General features: G+C 36.4%; 17 non-coding genes across 17 annotated transcripts; all 17 read right to left on the bottom strand.

Moving 5' to 3' along the window:
- Window positions 1–801: 801 nt before the first annotated feature.
- TRNAT-UGU (transfer RNA threonine (anticodon UGU)) lies at window positions 802–874 on the bottom strand. The gene has a single exon. It is a non-coding gene; the product is annotated as a tRNA-Thr (tRNA).
- A 298-nt stretch (window positions 875–1,172) lies between these two features.
- On the bottom strand, window positions 1,173–1,245 carry TRNAM-CAU (transfer RNA methionine (anticodon CAU)). The gene has a single exon. It is a non-coding gene; the product is annotated as a tRNA-Met (tRNA).
- Window positions 1,246–1,536: 291 nt separating this feature from the next.
- TRNAT-CGU (transfer RNA threonine (anticodon CGU)) lies at window positions 1,537–1,609 on the bottom strand. Its single transcript has one exon. It is a non-coding gene; the product is annotated as a tRNA-Thr (tRNA).
- Window positions 1,610–2,264: 655 nt separating this feature from the next.
- On the bottom strand, window positions 2,265–2,337 carry TRNAM-CAU (transfer RNA methionine (anticodon CAU)). Its single transcript has one exon. It is a non-coding gene; the product is annotated as a tRNA-Met (tRNA).
- A 291-nt stretch (window positions 2,338–2,628) lies between these two features.
- TRNAT-UGU (transfer RNA threonine (anticodon UGU)) lies at window positions 2,629–2,701 on the bottom strand. The gene has a single exon. It is a non-coding gene; the product is annotated as a tRNA-Thr (tRNA).
- Window positions 2,702–3,000: 299 nt separating this feature from the next.
- On the bottom strand, window positions 3,001–3,073 carry TRNAT-UGU (transfer RNA threonine (anticodon UGU)). Its single transcript has one exon. It is a non-coding gene; the product is annotated as a tRNA-Thr (tRNA).
- A 299-nt stretch (window positions 3,074–3,372) lies between these two features.
- TRNAT-CGU (transfer RNA threonine (anticodon CGU)) lies at window positions 3,373–3,445 on the bottom strand. The gene has a single exon. It is a non-coding gene; the product is annotated as a tRNA-Thr (tRNA).
- Window positions 3,446–4,770: 1,325 nt separating this feature from the next.
- Window positions 4,771–4,843, bottom strand: TRNAT-UGU (transfer RNA threonine (anticodon UGU)). The gene has a single exon. It is a non-coding gene; the product is annotated as a tRNA-Thr (tRNA).
- A 298-nt stretch (window positions 4,844–5,141) lies between these two features.
- Window positions 5,142–5,214, bottom strand: TRNAT-CGU (transfer RNA threonine (anticodon CGU)). Its single transcript has one exon. It is a non-coding gene; the product is annotated as a tRNA-Thr (tRNA).
- Window positions 5,215–5,505: 291 nt separating this feature from the next.
- Window positions 5,506–5,578, bottom strand: TRNAT-UGU (transfer RNA threonine (anticodon UGU)). Its single transcript has one exon. It is a non-coding gene; the product is annotated as a tRNA-Thr (tRNA).
- Window positions 5,579–5,876: 298 nt separating this feature from the next.
- Window positions 5,877–5,949, bottom strand: TRNAT-CGU (transfer RNA threonine (anticodon CGU)). Its single transcript has one exon. It is a non-coding gene; the product is annotated as a tRNA-Thr (tRNA).
- A 1,708-nt stretch (window positions 5,950–7,657) lies between these two features.
- Window positions 7,658–7,730, bottom strand: TRNAT-CGU (transfer RNA threonine (anticodon CGU)). Its single transcript has one exon. It is a non-coding gene; the product is annotated as a tRNA-Thr (tRNA).
- A 1,708-nt stretch (window positions 7,731–9,438) lies between these two features.
- TRNAT-CGU (transfer RNA threonine (anticodon CGU)) lies at window positions 9,439–9,511 on the bottom strand. Its single transcript has one exon. It is a non-coding gene; the product is annotated as a tRNA-Thr (tRNA).
- A 1,707-nt stretch (window positions 9,512–11,218) lies between these two features.
- TRNAT-CGU (transfer RNA threonine (anticodon CGU)) lies at window positions 11,219–11,291 on the bottom strand. The gene has a single exon. It is a non-coding gene; the product is annotated as a tRNA-Thr (tRNA).
- Window positions 11,292–12,632: 1,341 nt separating this feature from the next.
- Window positions 12,633–12,705, bottom strand: TRNAT-UGU (transfer RNA threonine (anticodon UGU)). Its single transcript has one exon. It is a non-coding gene; the product is annotated as a tRNA-Thr (tRNA).
- A 298-nt stretch (window positions 12,706–13,003) lies between these two features.
- Window positions 13,004–13,076, bottom strand: TRNAT-CGU (transfer RNA threonine (anticodon CGU)). Its single transcript has one exon. It is a non-coding gene; the product is annotated as a tRNA-Thr (tRNA).
- A 1,340-nt stretch (window positions 13,077–14,416) lies between these two features.
- TRNAT-UGU (transfer RNA threonine (anticodon UGU)) lies at window positions 14,417–14,489 on the bottom strand. The gene has a single exon. It is a non-coding gene; the product is annotated as a tRNA-Thr (tRNA).
- Window positions 14,490–15,000: the final 511 nt, after the last annotated feature.

Raw genomic sequence — 15,000 nt, 5'->3', positions numbered from 1 at the left:
AAAAGTCTGGGGAGACAAGGTAGATTTGAGTATCAGCAGCAAAAAGATGATATTGTCAGTCAAAAAAGCTAATGAGCTCAACTAAAGAGGATGCATACAAAAAGAAAAGGAGAGGACAAAGAAAAGAACCTTGCGGGAAACATACTATTAGTGGAAGAGGGGTGAGGTAGAGTCCTGAGAGGAGACAGATAGGTAGGAAGAGGTTGTAAACAATAAGCTCAAGGAGTTTGGATGCATAGCTATGCTTGGGGCATGCATAGAATTGGTTAAACAATAAAGATATGAGACATGCAATTGAAAACAGTCAGAAAAATAGAATGAACGTCTTAAGTGATGCTCCAAATTGACTATCAAAGTATGTGAACAAATTGAAATAGATCTCTTTACTTTCGACTTGATGAAACTACTTTACATATGGTCATGCAAATTAATTTTTAGTAGCTGTAACAATAAAGAACTGGTAGGCCCCAATGAGTTTTGAACTCACTCTAACCCCTGAGCTATGAAGCCTTACATGAGAATGTATGTTTAAAAAAAAATCATGCATTTGTGGGGTTTCAAAGAAATCAAATTTGAAATTTAATTTTTGATTTTAATTTGTAGCTCTTTGACCCAATGGACACTGTTTACAAATGGCCGATTCTGAATCATTTGCAATCTCCATGCTAAATGCACACATTGAACTTGAAATAGATCTTCTCACTTGAGACGACCACTGTATATACTGTCATGCAAATTAAGATCACTGTACATGCTGTCATGCAAATTAAGTTTTTGTAAATTAAACAATAAAGAACTGGTAGGCCCCAGTGAGATTTGAACTCACGACCCCTGGTTTACAAGACCAGTGCTCTAACCCCTGAGCTATGAAGCCTTACATGAAAATGTATGTTTAAAAAAAAATCATGCATTTGTGGGGTTTCAAAGAAATCAAATTTGAAATTTAATTTTGGATTTTAATTTGTAGCTCCTTGACCCAATGGACACTGTTTACAAATGACTGATTCTGAATCATTTGCAATCTCCATGCTAAATGCACACATTGAACTTGAAATAGATCTTCTCACTTGAGACTTGAGAAGAACACTGTATATACTGTCATGCAAATTAAGATCACTGTACATACTGTCATGCAAATTAAGTTTTAGTAGATGTAACAATAAAGAACTGGTAGGCCCCAGTGAGATTTGAACTCACGACCCCTGGTTTATGAGACCAGTGCTCTAACCCCTGAGATATAAAGCCTTACATGAGAATGTTTGTTTTAAAAAAAATAATGCATTTGTGGGGTTTCAAAAAAATCAAATTTGAAATTTAATTTTGGATTTAAATTTGTAGCTCCTTGACCCAATGGACACTGTTTACAATTGACCGATTCTGAATCATTTGCAATCTCCATGCTAAATGCACACATTGAACTTGAAATAGATCTTCTCACTTGAGACGACCACTGTATATACTGTCCTGCAAATTAAGATCACTGTACATACTGTCATGCAAATTAAGTTTTTGTAAATGTAACAATAAAGAACTGGTAGGCCCCAGTGAGATTTGAACTCACGACCCCCGGTTTACGAGACCAGTGCTCTAACCCCTGAGATATAAAGCCTTACATGAGAATGTTTGTTTTAAAAAAAATAATGCATTTGTGGGGTTTCAAAAAAATCAAATTTGAAATTTAATTTTGGATTTTAATTTGTAGCTCCTTGACCCAATGGACACTGTTTACAATTGACCGATTCTGAATCATTTGCAATCTCCATGCTAAATGCACACATTGAACTTGAAATAGATCTTCTCACTTGAGACGACCACTGTATATACTGTCATGCAAATTAAGATCACTGTACATACTGTCATGCAAATTAAGTTTTTGTAAATGTAACAATAAAGAACTGGTAGGCCCCAGTGATATTTGAACTCACGACCCCTGGTTTACGAGACCAGTGCTCTAACCCCTGAGATATAAAGCCTTACATGAGAATGTTTGTTTTAAAAAAAATAATGCATTTGTGGGGTTTCAAAAAAATCAAATTTGAAATTTAATTTTGGATTTTAATTTGTAGCTCCTTGACCCAATGGACACTGTTTACAATTGACCGATTCTGAATCATTTGCAATCTCCATGCTAAATGCACACATTGAACTTGAAATAGATCTTCTCACTTGAGACGACCACTGTATATACTGTCATGCAAATTAAGATCACTGTACATACTGTCATGCAAATTAAGTTTTTGTAAATGTAACAATAAAGAACTGGTAGGCCCCAGTGAGATTTGAACTCACGACCCCTGGTTTATGAGACCAGTGCTCTAACCCCTGAGATATAAAGCCTTACATGAGAATGTTTGTTTTAAAAAAAATAATGCATTTGTGGGGTTTAAAAAAAATCAAATTTGAAATTTAATTTTGGATTTTAATTTGTAGCTCCTTGACCCAATGGACACTGTTTACAATTGACCGATTCTGAATCATTTGCAATCTCCATGCTAAATGCACACATTGAACTTGAAATAGATCTTCTCACTTGAGACGACCACTGTATATACTGTCATGCAAATTAAGATCACTGTACATACTGTCATGCAAATTAAGTTTTTGTAAATGTAACAATAAAGAACTGGTAGGCCCCAGTGAGATTTGAACTCACGACCCCTGGTTTACAAGACCAGTGCTCTAACCCCTGAGCTATGAAGCCTTACATGAGAATGTATGTTTAAAAAAAAAATCATGCATTTGTGGGGTTTCAAAGAAATCAAATTTGAAATTTAATTTTGGATTTTAATTTGTAGCTCCTTGACCCAATGGACACTGTTTACAAATGACTGATTCTGAATCATTTGCAATCTCCTTGCTAAATGCACACATTGAACTTGAAATAGATCTTCTCACTTGAGACTTGAGAAGAACACTGTATATACTGTCATGCAAATTAAGATCACTGTACATACTGTCATGCAAATTAAGTTTTAGTAGATGTAACAATAAAGAACTGGTAGGCCCCAGTGAGATTTGAACTCACGACCCCTGGTTTACAAGACCAGTGCTCTAACCCCTGAGCTATGAAGCCTTACATGAGAATGTATGTTTAAAAAAAAATCATGCATTTGTGGGGTTTCAAAGAAATCAAATTTGAAATTTAATTTTGGATTTTAATTTGTAGCTCCTTGACCCAATGGACACTGTTTACAAAATGACTGATTCTGAATCATTTGCAATCTCCATGCTAAATGCACACATTGAACTTGAAATAGATCTTCTCACTTGAGACTTGAGAAGACTACTGTATATACTGTCATGCAAATTAAGATCACTGTACATGCTGTCATGCAAATTAAGTTTCTGTAAATGAAACAATAAAGAACTGGAAGGCCCCAGTGAGACTTGATCTCACGACCCCTGGTTTACGAGACCAGTGCTCTAACCCCTGAGCTATGGAGCCATGGAGGTGCATTAATTTCTAGACATATATGGTGTCTGTGTACTGGAGGAACATAATCAATTGCAAATTGTACATTTTTTGGCAATTCATGCCAATGTACACTTTTTTCAAATGAAACTCTATAATATATTTCCAATGAGAGTGTTTAAGAAATATTATTATTCTGTATTTAGTGCCACAAGGGATCTGCGTTGTCCAATTACAGAGCACATAAACAAATTTGCAAAAAACAAAACAGTAAAGAGTCTTGGAGGCATGAGTGGTAGAAAGTAAGCAATTGGCAGGAGTGGTAATGAGAAAATGTGGGAATTTAAAGGGAGATAAGGTCATAGATGTAAATGGGAGAGGAGAAAGTGAGAACTAGAAGAGTCTGTAGTGCCATCAATATATAATGCAGTTGTGGAAGATGACGCAGTGTGGAGGGTGGTAAGATAATCAGTTCAGTCTTAGACGTGTTTAGTTTCACAAAGCGCTGGGACATCCAAGAAGAGATAGCTGATAGACTGGTGGAGATACGAGTGAGTAAAAGTCTGGGGAGACAAGGTAGATTTGAGTATCAGCAGCAAAAAGATGATATTGTCAGTCAAAAAAGCTAATGAGCTCAACTAAAGAGGATGCATACAAAAAGAAAAGGAGAGGACAAAGAAAAGAACCTTGCGGGAAACATACTATTAGTGGAAGAGGGGTGAGGTAGAGTCCTGAGAGGAGACAGATAGGTAGGAAGAGGTTGTAAACAATGAGCTCAAGGAGTTTGGATGCATAGCTATGCTTGGGGCATGCATAGAATTGGTTGAAAAATAAAGATATGAGACATGCAATTGAAAACAGTCAGAAAAATAGAATGAACGTCTTAAGTGATGCTCCAAATTGACTATCAAAGTATGTGAACAAATTGAAATAGATCTCTTTACTTTCGACTTGATGAAACTACTTTACATATGGTCATGCAAATTAATTTTTATTGGCTGTAACAATAAAGAACTGGTAGGCCCCAGTGAGTTTTGAACTCACTCTAACCCCTGAGCTATGAAGCCTTACATGAGAATGTATGTTTAAAAAAAAATCATGCATTTGTGGGGTTTCAAAGAAATCAAATTTGAAATTTAATTTTTGATTTTAATTTGTAGCTCTTTGACCCAATGGACACTGTTTACAAATGGCCGATTCTGAATCATTTGCAATCTCCATGCTAAATGCACACATTGAACTTGAAATAGATCTTCTCACTTGAGACGACCACTGTATATACTGTCATGCAAATTAAGATCACTGTACATGCTGTCATGCAAATTAAGTTTTTGTAAATTAAACAATAAAGAACTGGTAGGCCCCAGTGAGATTTGAACTCACGACCCCTGGTTTACAAGACCAGTGCTCTAACCCCTGAGCTATGAAGCCTTACATGAAAATGTATGTTTAAAAAAAAATCATGCATTTGTGGGGTTTCAAAGAAATCAAATTTGAAATTTAATTTTGGATTTTAATTTGTAGCTCCTTGACCCAATGGACACTGTTTACAAATGACTGATTCTGAATCATTTGCAATCTCCATGCTAAATGCACACATTGAACTTGAAATAGATCTTCTCACTTGAGACTTGAGAAGAACACTGTATATACTGTCATGCAAATTAAGATCACTGTACATACTGTCATGCAAATTAAGTTTTAGTAGATGTAACAATAAAGAACTGGTAGGCCCCAGTGAGACTTGAACTCACGACCTCTGGTTTACGAGACCAGTGCTCTAACCCCTGAGCTATGAAGCCTTACATGACAATTTTTGTTTTAAAAAAAATAATGCATTTGTGGGGGTTCAAAAAAATCAAATTTGAAATTTAATTTTGGATTTTAATTTGTAGCTCCTTGACCCAATGGACACTGTTTACAATTGACCGATTCTGAATCATTTGCAATCTCCATGCTAAATGCACACATTGAACTTGAAATAGATCTTGTCACTTGAGACGACCACTGTATATACTGTCATGCAAATTAAGATCACTGTACATTCTGTCATGCAAATTAAGTTTTTGTAAATGTAACAATAAATAACTGGTAGGCCCCAGTGAGATTTGAACTCACGACCCCTGGTTTACAAGACCAGTGCTCTAACCCCTGAGCTATGAAGCCTTACATGAGAATGTATGTTTAAAAAAAAATCATGCATTTGTGGGGTTTCAAAGAAATCAAATTTAAAATTTAAATTTGGATTTTAATTTGTAGCTCCTTGACCCAATGGACACTGTTTTCAAATGACTGATTCTGAATCATTTGCAATCTCCATGCTAAATGCACACATTGAACTTGAAATAGATCTTCTCACTTGAGACTTGAGAAGACCACTGTATATACTGTCATGCAAATTAAGATCACTGTACATGCTGTCATGCAAATTAAGTTTCTGTAAATGAAACAATAAAGAACTGGAAGGCCCCAGTGAGACTTGAACTCACGACCCATGGTTTACGAGACCAGTGCTCTAACCCCTGAGCTATGGAGCCATAGAGGTGCATTAATTTCTAGACATATATGGTGTCTGTGTACTGGAGGAACATAATCAATTGCAAATTGTACATTTTTTGGCAATTCATGCCAATGTACACTTTTTTTAAATGAAACTCTATAATATATTTCCAATGAGAGTGTTTAAGAAATATTATTATTCTGTATTTAGTGCCACAAGGGATCTGCGTTGTCCAATTACAGAGCACATAAACAAATTTGCAAAAAACAAAACAGTAAAGAGTCTTGGAGGCATGAGTGGTAGAAAGTAAGCAATTGGCAGGAGTGGTAATGAGAAAATGTGGGAATTTAAAGGGAGATAAGGTCATAGACGTAAATGGGAGAGGAGAAAGTGAGAACTAGAAGAGTCTGTAGTGCCATCAATATATAATGCAGTTTTGGAAGATGACGCAGTGTGGAGGGTGGTAAGATAATCAGTTCAGTCTTAGACGTGTTTAGTTTCACAAAGCGCTGGGACATCCAAGAAGAGATAGCTGATAGACTGGTGGAGATACGAGTGAGTAAAAGTCTGGGGAGACAAGGTAGATTTGAGTATCAGCAGCAAAAAGATGATATTGTCAGTCAAAAAAGCTAATGAGCTCAACTAAAGAGGATGCATACAAAAAGAAAAGGAGAGGACAAAGAAAAGAACCTTGCGGGAAACATACTATTAGTGGAAGAGGGGTGAGGTAGAGTCCTGAGAGGAGACAGATAGGCAATGGACAGATAGGTAGGAAGAGGTTGTAAACAATGAGCTTAAGGAGTTTGGATGCATAGCTATGCTTGGGGCATGCATAGAATTGGTTGAACAATAAAGATATGAGACATGCAATTGAAAACAGTCAGAAAAATAGAATGAACGTCTTAAGTGATGCTCCAAATTGACTATCAAAGTATGTGAACAAATTGAAATAGATCTCTTTACTTTCGACTTGATGAAACTACTTTACATATGGTCATGCAAATTAATTTTTAGTAGCTGTAACAATAAAGAACTGGTAGGCCCCAGTGAGTTTTGAACTCACTCTAACCCCTGAGCTATGAAGCCTTACATGAGAATGTATGTTTAAAAAAAAATCATGCATTTGTGGGGTTTCAAAGAAATCAAATTTGAAATTTAATTTTTGATTTTAATTTGTAGCTCTTTGAACCAATGGACACTGTTTACAAATGGCCGATTCTGAATCATTTGCAATCTCCATGCTAAATGCACACATTGAACTTGAAATAGATCTTCTCACTTGAGACGACCACTGTATATACTGTCATGCAAATTAAGATCACTGTACATGCTGTCATGCAAATTAAGTTTTAGTAGTAGTAACAATAAAGAACTGGTAGGCCCCAGAGATTTGAACTCACGACCCCTGGTTTACAAGACCAGTGCTCTAACCCCTGAGCTATGAAGCCTTACATGAGAATGTATGTTTAAAAAAAAATCATGCATTTGTGGGGTTTCAAAGAAATCAAATTTGAAATTTAATTTTGGATTTTAATTTGTAGCTCCTTGACCCAATGGACACTGTTTTCAAATGACTGATTCTGAATCATTTGCAATCTCCATGCTAAATGCACACATTGAACTTGAAATAAATCTTCTCACTTGAGACTTGAGAAGACCACTGTATATACTGTCATGCAAATTAAGATCACTTGCATGCTGTCATGCAAATTAAGTTTTTGTAAATGAAACAATAAAGAACTGGAAGGCCCCAGTGAGACTTGAACTCACGACCCCTGGTTTACGAGACCAGTGCTCTAACCCCTGAGCTATGGAGCCATGGAGGTGCATTAATTTCTAGACATATATGGTGTCTGTGTACTGGAGGAACATAATCAATTGCAAATTGTACATTTTTTGGCAATTCATGCCAATGTACACTTTTTTCAAATGAAACTCTATGATATATTTCCAATGAGAGTGTTTAAGAAATATTATTATTCTGTATTTAGTGCCACAAGGGATCTGCGTTGTCCAATTACAGAGCACATAAACAAATTTGCAAAAAACAAAACAGTAAAGAGTCTTGGAGGCATGAGTGGTAGAAAGTAAGCAATTGGCAGGAGTGGTAATGAGAAAATGTGGGAATTTAAAGGGAGATAAGGTCATAGATGTAAATGGGAGAGGAGAAAGTGAGAACTAGAAGAGTCTGTAGTGCCATCAATATATAATGCAGTTGTGGAAGATGACGCAGTGTGGAGGGTGGTAAGATAATCAGTTCAGTCTTAGACGTGTTTAGTTTCACAAAGCGCTGGGACATCCAAGAAGAGATAGCTGATAGACTGGTGGAGATACGAGTGAGTAAAAGTCTGGGGAGACAAGGTAGATTTGAGTATCAGCAGCAAAAAGATGATATTGTCAGTCAAAAAAGCTAATGAGCTCAACTAAAGAGGATGCATACAAAAAGAAAAGGAGAGGACAAAGAAAAGAACCTTGCGGGAAACATACTATTAGTGGAAGAGGGGTGAGGTAGAGTCCTGAGAGGAGACAGATAGGCAATGGACAGATAGGTAGGAAGAGGTTGTAAACAATGAGCTCAAGGAGTTTGGATGCATAGCTATGCTTGGGGCATGCATAGAATTGGTTGAACAATAAAGATATGAGACATGCAATTGAAAACAGTCAGAAAAATAGAATGAACGTCTTAAGTGATGCTCCAAATTGACTATCAAAGTATGTGAACAAATTGAAATAGATCTCTTTACTTTCGACTTGATGAAACTACTTTACATATGGTCATGCAAATTAATTTTTAGTAGCTGTAACAATAAAGAACTGGTAGGCCCCAGTGAGTTTTGAACTCACTCTAACCCCTGAGCTATGAAGCCTTACATGAGAATGTATGTTTAAAAAAAAATCATGCATTTGTGGGGTTTCAAAGAAATCAAATTTGAAATTTAATTTTTGATTTTAATTTGTAGCTCTTTGAACCAATGGACACTGTTTACAAATGGCCGATTCTGAATCATTTGCAATCTCCATGCTAAATGCACACATTGAACTTGAAATAGATCTTCTCACTTGAGACGACCACTGTATATACTGTCATGCAAATTAAGATCACTGTACATGCTGTCATGCAAATTAAGTTTTAGTAGTAGTTACAATAAAGAACTGGTAGGCCCCAGAGATTTGAACTCACGACCCCTGGTTTACAAGACCAGTGCTCTAACCCCTGAGCTATGAAGCCTTACATGAGAATGTATGTTTAAAAAAAAATCATGCATTTGTGGGGTTTCAAAGAAATCAAATTTGAAATTTAATTTTGGATTTTAATTTGTAGCTCCTTGACCCAATGGACACTGTTTTCAAATGACTGATTCTGAATCATTTGCAATCTCCATGCTAAATGCACACATTGAACTTGAAATAAATCTTCTCACTTGAGACTTGAGAAGACCACTGTATATACTGTCATGCAAATTAAGATCACTTGCATGCTGTCATGCAAATTAAGTTTTTGTAAATGAAACAATAAAGAACTGGAAGGCCCCAGTGAGACTTGAACTCACGACCCCTGGTTTACGAGACCAGTGCTCTAACCCCTGAGCTATGGAGCCATGGAGGTGCATTAATTTCTAGACATATATGGTGTCTGTGTACTGGAGGAACATAATCAATTGCAAATTGTACATTTTTTGGCAATTCATGCCAATGTACACTTTTTTCAAATGAAACTCTATGATATATTTCCAATGAGAGTGTTTAAGAAATATTATTATTCTGTATTTAGTGCCACAAGGGATCTGCGTTGTCCAATTACAGAGCACATAAACAAATTTGCAAAAAACAAAACAGTAAAGAGTCTTGGAGGCATGAGTGGTAGAAAGTAAGCAATTGGCAGGAGTGGTAATGAGAAAATGTGGGAATTTAAAGGGAGATAAGGTCATAGATGTAAATGGGAGAGGAGAAAGTGAGAACTAGAAGAGTCTGTAGTGCCATCAATATATAATGCAGTTGTGGAAGATGACGCAGTGTGGAGGGTGGTAAGATAATCAGTTCAGTCTTAGACGTGTTTAGTTTCACAAAGCGCTGGGACATCCAAGAAGAGATAGCTGATAGACTGGTGGAGATACGAGTGAGTAAAAGTCTGGGGAGACAAGGTAGATTTGAGTATCAGCAGCAAAAAGATGATATTGTCAGTCAAAAAAGCTAATGAGCTCAACTAAAGAGGATGCATACAAAAAGAAAAGGAGAGGACAAAGAAAAGAACCTTGCGGGAAACATACTATTAGTGGAAGAGGGGTGAGGTAGAGTCCTGAGAGGAGACAGATAGGCAATGGACAGATAGGTAGGAAGAGGTTGTAAACAATGAGCTCAAGGAGTTTGGATGCATAGCTATGCTTGGGGCATGCATAGAATTGGTTGAACAATAAAGATATGAGACATGCAATTGAAAACAGTCAGAAAAATAGAATGAACGTCTTAAGTGATGCTCCAAATTGACTATCAAAGTATGTGAACAAATTGAAATAGATCTCTTTACTTTCGACTTGATGAAACTACTTTACATATGGTCATGCAAATTAATTTTTAGTAGCTGTAACAATAAAGAACTGGTAGGCCCCAGTGAGTTTTGAACTCACTCTAACCCCTGAGCTATGAAGCCTTACATGAGAATGTATGTTTAAAAAAAAATCATGCATTTGTGGGGTTTCAAAGAAATCAAATTTGAAATTTAATTTTTGATTTTAATTTGTAGCTCTTTGAACCAATGGACACTGTTTACAAATGGCCGATTCTGAATCATTTGCAATCTCCATGCTAAATGCACACATTGAACTTGAAATAGATCTTCTCACTTGAGACGACCACTGTATATACTGTCATGCAAATTAAGATCACTGTACATGCTGTCATGCAAATTAAGTTTTAGTAGTAGTAACAATAAAGAACTGGTAGGCCCCAGAGATTTGAACTCACGACCCCTGGTTTACAAGACCAGTGCTCTAGCCCCTGAGCTATGAAGCCTTACATGAGAATGTATGTTTAAAAAAAATCATGCATTTGTGGGGTTTCAAAGAAATCAAATTTGAAATTTAATTTTGGATTTTAATTTGTAGCTCCTTGACCCAATGGACACTGTTTTCAAATGACTGATTCTGAATCATTTGCAATCTCCATGCTAAATGCACACATTGAACTTGAAATAAATCTTCTCACTTGAGACTTGAGAAGACCACTGTATATACTGTCATGCAAATTAAGATCACTTGCATGCTGTCATGCAAATTAAGTTTTTGTAAATGAAACAATAAAGAACTGGAAGGCCCCAGTGAGACTTGAACTCACGACCCCTGGTTTACGAGACCAGTGCTCTAACCCCTGAGCTATGGAGCCATGGAGGTGCATTCATTTCTAGACATATATGGTGTCTGTGTACTGGAGGAACATAATCAATTGCAAATTGTACATTTTTTGGCAATTCATGCCAATGTACACTTTTTTCAAATGAAACTCTATGATATATTTCCAATGAGAGTGTTTAAGAAATATTATTATTCTGTATTTAGTGCCACAAGGGATCTGCGTTGTCCAATTACAGAGCACATAAACAAATTTGCAAAAAAACAAAACAGTAAAGAGTCTTGGAGGCATGAGTGGTAGAAAGTAAGCAATTAGCAGGAGTGGTAATGAGAAAATGTGGGAATTTAAAGAGAGATAAGGTCATAGATGTAAATGGGAGAGGAGAAAGTGAGAACTAGAAGAGTCTGTAGTGCCATCAATATATAATGCAGTTGTGGAAGATGACGCAGTGTGGAGGGTGGTAAGATAATCAGGTCAGTCTTAGACGTGTTTAGTTTCACAAAGCGCTGGGACATCCAAGAAGAGATAGCTGATAGACTGGTGGAGATACGAGTGAGTAAAAGTCTGGGGAGACAAGGTAGATTTGAGTATCAGCAGCAAAAAGATGATATTGTCAGTCAAAAAAGCTAATGAGCTCAACTAAAGAGGCTGCATACAAAAAGAAAAGGAGAGGACAAAGAAAAGAACCTTGCGGGAAACATACTATTAGTGGAAGAGGGGTGAGGTAGAGTCCTGAGAGGAGACAGATAGGCAATGGACAGATAGGTAGGAAGAGGTTGTAAACAATGAGCTCAAGAAGTTTGGATGCATAGCTATGCTTGGGGCATGCATAGAATTGGTTGAACAATAAAGATATGAGACATGCAATTGAAAACAGTCAGAAAAATAGAATGAACGTCTTAAGTGATGCTCCAAATTGACTATCAAAGTATGTGAACAAATTGAAATAGATCTCTTTACTTTCGACTTGATGAAACTACTTTACATATGGTCATGCAAATTAATTTTTAGTAGCTGTAACAATAAAGAACTGGTAGGCCCCAGTGAGATTTGAACTCACTCTAACCCCTGAGCTATGAAGCCTTACATGAGAATGTATGTTTAAAAAAAAATCATGCATTTGTGGGGTTTCAAAGAAATCAAATTTGAAATTTAATTTTTTATTTTAATTTGTAGCTCTTTGACCCAATGGACACTGTTTACAAATGGCCGATTCTGAATCATTTGCAATCTCCATGCTAAATGCACACATTGAACTTGAAATAGATCTTCTCACTTGAGAAGAACACTGTATATACTGTCATGCAAATTAAGATCACTGTACATACTGTCATGCAATTTAAGTTTTAGTAGATGTAACAATAAAGAACTGGTAGGCCCCAGTGAGATTTGAACTCACGACCCCTGGTTTACAAGACCAGTGCTCTAACCCCTGAGCTATGAAGCCTTACATAAAAATGTATGTTTAAAAAAAAATCATGCATTTGTGGGGTTTCAAAGAAATCAAATTTGAAATTTAATTTTGGATTTTAATTTGTAGCTCCTTGACCCAATGGACACTGTTTACAAATGACTGATTCTGAATCATTTGCAATCTCCATGCTAAATGCACACATTGAACTTGAAATAGATCTTCTCACTTGAGACTTGAGAAGACCACTGTATATACTGTCATGCAAATTAAGATCACTGTACATGCTGTCATGCAAATTAAGTTTTTGTAAATGAAACAATAAAGAACTGGAAGGCCCCAGTGAGACTTGAACTCACGACCCCTGGTTTACGAGACCAGTGCTCTAACCCCTGAGCTATGGAGCCATGGAGGTGCATTAATTTCTAGACATATATGGTGTCTGTGTACTGGAGGAACATAATCAATTGCAAATTGTACATTTTTTGGCAATTCATGCCAATGTACACTTTTTTCAAATTAAACTCTATAATATATTTCCAATGAGAGTGTTTAAGAAATATTATTATTCTGTATTTAGTGCCACAAGGGATCTGCGTTGTCCAATTACAGAGCACATAAACAAATTTGCAAAAAACAAAACAGTAAAGAGTCTTGGAGGCATGAGTGGTAGAAAGTAAGCAATTGGCAGGAGTGGTAATGAGAAAATGTGGGAATTTAAAGGGAGATAAGGTCATAGATGTAAATGGGAGAGGAGAAAGTGAGAACTAGAAGAGTCTGTAGTGCCATCAATATATAATGCAGTTGTGGAAGATGACGCAGTGTGGAGGGTGGTAAGATAATCAGTTCAGTCTTAGACGTGTTTAGTTTCACAAAGCGCTGGGACATCCAAGAAGAGATAGCTGATAGACTGGTGGAGATACGAGTGAGTAAAAGTCTGGGGAGACAAGGTAGATTTGAGTATCAGCAGCAAAAAGATGATATTGTCAGTCAAAAAAGCTAATGAGCTCAACTAAAGAGGATGCATACAAAAAGAAAAGGAGAGGACAAAGAAAAGAACCTTGCGGGAAACATACTATTAGTGGAAGAGGGGTGAGGTAGAGTCCTAAGAGGAGACAGATAGGCAATGGACAGATAGGTAGGAAGAGGTTGTAAACAATGAGCTCAAGGAGTTTGGATGCATAGCTATGCTTGGGGCATGCATAGAATTGGTTGAACAATAAAGATATGAGACATGCAATTGAAAACAGTCAGAAAAATAGAATGAACGTCTTAAGTGATGCTCCAAATTGACTATCAAAGTATGTGAACAAATTGAAATAGATCTCTTTACTTTCGACTTGATGAAACTACTTTACATATGGTCATGCAAATTAATTTTTAGTAGCTGTAACAATAAAGAACTGGTAGGCCCCAGTGAGTTTTGAACTCACTCTAACCCCTGAGCTATGAAGCCTTACATGAGAATGTATGTTTAAAAAAAAATCATGCATTTGTGGGGTTTCAAAGAAATCAAATTTGAAATTTAATTTTTGATTTTAATTTGTAGCTCTTTGACCCAATGGACACTGTTTACAAATGGCCGATTCTGAATCATTTGCAATCTCCATGCTAAATGCACACATTGAACTTGAAATAGATCTTCTCACTTGAGACGACCACTGTATATACTGTCATGCAAATTAAGATCACTGTACATGCTGTCATGCAAATTAAGTTTTTGTAAATTAAACAATAAAGAACTGGTAGGCCCCAGTGAGATTTGAACTCACGACCCCTGGTTTACAAGACCAGTGCTCTAACCCCTGAGCTATGAAGCCTTACATGAGAATGTATGTTTAAAAAAAAATCATGCATTTGTGGGGTTTCAAAGAAATCAAATTTGAAATTTAATTTTGGATTTTAATTTGTAGCTCCTTGACCCAATGGACACTGTTTACAAATGACTGATTCTGAATCATTTGCAATCTCCATGCTAAATGCACACATTGAACGTGAAATAGATCTTCTCACTTGAGACTTGAGAAGAACACTGTATATACTGTCATGCAAATTAAGATCACTGTACATACTGTCATGCAAATTAAGTTTTAGTAGATGTAACAATAAAGAACTGGTAGGCCCCAGTGAGATTTGAACTCATGACCCCTGGTTTATGAGACCAGTGCTCTAACCCCTGAGATATAAAGCCTTACATGAGAATGTTTGTTTTAAAAAAAATAATGCATTTGTGGGGTTTCAAAAAAATCAAATTTGAAATTTAATTTTGGATTTTAATTTGTAGCTCCTTGACCCAATGGACACTGTTTACAATTGACCGATTCTGAATCA

The sequence above is a fragment of the Crinia signifera genome, chromosome 11, assembly GCF_055691185.1.
Source record: "Crinia signifera chromosome 11, ASM5569118v1, whole genome shotgun sequence".
Lineage (NCBI taxonomy): Eukaryota > Metazoa > Chordata > Amphibia > Anura > Myobatrachidae > Crinia > Crinia signifera.
Note: the sequence above shows the minus strand (reverse complement) of the source record. Positions and strands in the feature narration are given on the sequence as shown.